The sequence below is a fragment of the Tarenaya hassleriana genome, unplaced genomic scaffold (assembly GCF_000463585.1).
Source record: "Tarenaya hassleriana unplaced genomic scaffold, ASM46358v1 Cleome1, whole genome shotgun sequence".
NCBI lineage: Eukaryota > Viridiplantae > Streptophyta > Magnoliopsida > Brassicales > Cleomaceae > Tarenaya > Tarenaya hassleriana.
This window is the reverse complement of record NW_010960187.1, coordinates 2,676,343-2,681,392: the sequence shown is the minus strand read 5'-3', so window position 1 is coordinate 2,681,392 and position 5,050 is coordinate 2,676,343.

Below are 5,050 nucleotides of genomic sequence, written 5' to 3'. Positions count from 1 at the left end.
TTATTTACTAAATTTATAATAATTAAATAATAAATTTAAAATAGAAATATTATCAATTTAATTTATTTTGAGTAAAAAAATAATTTTATTATAAAAATTATTAAAAATAATCATTATTAAACCTAAAAATTATACTATTGTATTTTTTTTATTAAAATATAATACTAAAAAATAATATCAAATTATAACACTAAACAAAATCATCACCAATATATATATTAATGTTTTATATAATTTCTAATAAAAATATTTTAGTTTTTTTGTCAAAACGCCGGAAACCGCTACCAAAACGCAAGTTGGAAGCTGCGATTAGAAAACACAAGTTTGGTTGCGGTTGCGGTTAGTTGCGGTTCAACCAGTCAGTTTTTCAATCGCCCGCAACCGCCGGAAATCACAACCGCTCCGTTTGCGTGTGACGGCGGTGCAACCAGTCGCCCCCAAGTTAGTTTGGACAATTATTTTTTTTAATAATAAGCCAGTACAGACATATTTTGTGGAGATATCATTTCAATCGAAATAAATATTACCGGTTAATAAAAAAATATGCAAGTTTTAGATTAAGAACAGACTTAATTTTAGTGAAAATTTTATAAAAATATAAAAAAATTGTAAAATGTGCTGGAAAATAGACTACAAAAATCCTACATAAATATATAATTAGTAGATTTATTTTGGATTTTTCTGTTATCTTAATTTTTTTTTAAGATATCATGTAATAACATAAATATATATATATATATATATATATATGCATAAATCATTTGATTTGATGGGCGGAGAGAAATGAATCATTGGAGCAAAAGAACAAGAACCCTGATTGGGTTTGGCGAGGAAAAATGGATTTAATTGTTTAGTAATCCGTGTAATTATGCTAAACATCCCTTCAAAACATGATTATAATCGTCATTACTACTTTATTAACTCAAGGTTCATTATGGTACGAGCTTTTAACCAAAACAAAAATACTTAATCATGGATTAGTATTTCAACTTCATGTGTGTTTGGAAAATGATTATATCAATTTTCTCCATGTTTTGACATAAATACTCTAACCTTAAATCCTAATTGGTATTAGAAAGCCGAATTGGTGTAATTTTATTTTTTAAAACCAAAAGATCCGTACACGAAACTAGGAATATCCACCTAAAAAAACTATAGAAATTAAAAACTAGATGGAAGGTGAGAAATTAATTTTTCAAATAATGGTTTGGTGAGTTTATATAATATGTACATGATTGGGAGAATAATGGATTAGGGTTAGCTTCACATTAAAGGGACGCAAAAGCATGCGCAACACCCATCCATTATGTTCCATCACCACCAAATGCGTTTGTCTCCCTCCACTTATGTATGGTTCGAACATTTATTTGGGTCGTACATGCATGTGTATATAGACATGTATTCTGTATACATACAGTAATATATATACATGCAGATACATGCATATAACATATATGGGTGTTCCTTGGTCATTTTGATTTAGTGACAAATTTTTAACCTAGAAATTAAGATAGTAGAATATAATTTTGATTCTAGACATATCATAATTAAAAACAGTAGTAAAATGTATCGTTATTTATAGAATTCGGACTATATAATATATGTGTATTTGTTCTAAAGCAAAACGATGCAAAACGTGTGTTAGTACTTTGTGACGTAACCACGATATATGATTATTGTACGATGAATTATTTAAAATTCAAAATGATATTACAATTGAATTCAATATATCATTATCATCATCATTATCATACATACTCGTCGTTAGTCATCATCGATCGCTTAAACTAAAATAAATTAGTCAGCATTGATATAGATATGCGAACAAAAAATATCCTACGCATATATATATTTTTGTTAACCTCCTACCCATATACTTATTTGGATTGTATTCTACAAAACTATAACGTAGTCTTAATAATAGTTGTTTATTAATTTCTGATCATGATACGTAAACGTCGTTATGGGTAGGGTGACTATATATGTATCGTGTATGTATATATAGGCATGAGAATGATAAGCGTGCGATACGCACGTGTTTGATGATGGAATCTTTAAACCTATCATAATGAACCTAAACCCAAGGCAATTAATCTTATAAAGATACTTACTTTTTATGTCATCCTTTACTTTTTTTTCCCCATATTTCTTTTTATTATATATACACTTAATTAAGCCCTTTTATAAAGGATATACATATATATATATATAATTTGTTATAACAATATTTATATAAACCTTTACTTGATCGGTTGAATTGGTTGGTGGTGGGAAAATACTTCGATGAGTATGTAAAACTGAATTGAATACTCTGTAATCATGTAGCAATAAAAATTGAATTAAAAATATTGGAAAAATAAAAACATTTCTTGAAAAATAAATAATTTTTAATATAATTCGAATTAAAATAATCGAACACTAAAGTAAACGAATTACAATGTAAACGAGAACCCAAAAGATCTCTCTCACATTGGTGTTATCAAAGGGAAACATGTCCAATCGATTTATTGATATTTGTGTTTTTATAAATAAATTTAAAATTTTCAGCGAAATAATATGTTTTGAGTTATTAACCACTACCTTAAAATTTTAGGAATTTCAAAATGTAACCTTTGTAAATAAATCTGTTTATTTTCACTAATTCATACTTTATATCGTGAGAAATATACGTTAACCTACTCACGCATGTTAAACAATTTTTTATTACATTGCATAATAATGGACAAAGGGGTCATGGAGACCCATGCCATTAGCTTAACTATTTAAAATAATTTAAATGGAATTAACAAAATACAATATTAATATCATGTGTATCACCGATAATATATACTTTTAGCTCTTCTATGTACAAATGCACACACACACACACACACACACACACACACATATATATAATAAAAACAATGTGAAGAGTGGAACTTGGAGTGGTGGTTAAGTGTATTTGTTTCTTTACCTCACGAAGCGTGGATGATTTTGTTGGAGAATCCATAAACCATGGTTCCATTGTCGATTGTCCCCACCAACACCTACAAAGTTGACATAAAAAATACAATACACACATATATATATATACATCATGGAAATGACATACCATGATGCTTGCTATGTTATTTTAATCTCGATGCGGATAAAGAAAATATTTAGTGGCAGAAAACATGGGAGTATGCCAAAAGAAACCCAAGTTTTATTTTTTATTTTTTATTTAAATATTTTCATTTCCCCCATATTAGGGTTTGACATTCCTTCCCATTTATTTTCTTATTAATTTTCAAGAGGAATGAGAAATAAAGCAGTTTCCGTCTGCACTCCAAAATTACACACAAGAGAAAAAAATATTCAAAATTAGAAACCAAAGTCCAAAAAAAAAAAATTCCGACAAAGGGTTGATACACATAACATATATACTCGTGTATATACACAACTACAAGGCTAACATTATCCACGTGAACTCCATGATTAGTCCAATTTTCTTTGCATACTCTATAAAGAAATATTCTTTTCTGTTCTATTTTCCATTTTTATGTCTCGACCTTTACCGCACGCATTGATATATACAATTTTTTTGAGTAATTTATTACCGCAACTATTGACAATTCTAAATATACACAAACATTTAGTTTTTCATTTCTTTATACGGAGATTAAAAATATTCAACCTTTTTACATAATCGTTTTCCATTCTTCATGATCGTCGGCAAATATTTATTTATTTATATTCTTTTATTGTAACATATAATGTTATTGTTGTTAAAATTTCATTTGAACATCTGTCGGCAAAAATGCTAAACATTTAGTTTGTGAATATTTAGAATTATAAACTTAATTTAGTATTTTCTACACAATCGTTTTATGGAGTTTTTGCTTGTCTAGATTTGAAACTTAATTTAGTAATAGTAAAATTTACTATGGGGTTATTAAAAGGAAAACCAAAGGAAATGAAATCATATATATGAAAAAGAAAAGCGGTGGAGAGTGGTTTGGTGCCACCAAAAGGAAAGCTCCAAGGGGGGATTGGAAGAGCAAAGTATTTTCAACTTTAATTTAATAAAACAATTATAATATATGATCCTAAGTTTAATTATACTGTCTCAATGGTCTAATTAATATAAAATATATATTGGTGTATAGAATATAATTTATTAAATCGCACTATGTCTGTATGATTATGAGCAACCGTATCTTTCTTATCTGTACACACAAGATTTGTTTCATGTTTTACTAAATCATGGGTCTTTCCCCTCACTCAGCACTTCCGTATACCGTATACGTATATAATTTAACATATGTATGTATATTTCCTTTTCGTATAAAAAATGCATGTTACAATTACTACTCTTTTTAACACGCACATTTCTCTTTTTTGGTTAAATTTGAAGAATTTTGTATGTATTCGGTCGTTTAGAATCTCCGGTTTGATAATTTTATACCGGTTCTTGGTTCTTGGTCCGGTTAGGGCCGTTATATCGGGTTTTTGGCAAATGCTTATTTTAGAGTGAAATTGAAAAAATTACGACGAAATACTTGGATTTATTTATTTGTTTGTTCATATACTATATTTGTATGTGACGAGACTTTAAATGGTAAAGCTTGTTTGAGTTATTATCGCACTTAGACTCAATTCAATTCACCGTGGAGCTAAAAAAATTAAAAATAAAAAAAGAAGAGGACTCACCTCATATTATTATATTTTATAAATTTCGTATTTTTGATACAGATTCCGAAATAAATAGTTTATTTTATTTTGTAAAATATCCAAGTTCGGGTTTTATCTTAAATTTACCAAAACATTATATAATTCATGATTTTGAAATTTTAATCGAAATGTTGTCTGAATTCAATGATCCATTTTGTAGTTGTAAATTGTATGTATATTATCAAAGGGGTTGGTTGCAAAACCTTGATTTACGATTATAACTTTTGTTTTCTACATAAAGCGTGAAAAGGAAACATTTCAAAAGGGCTCTTATTTTTTTTAAATAAAAAATTAAGAAAACAAATATAAAAAATGAGAAAATAAATTAGGGGAAAAAAAAGACGAAGAGTCGACAGTT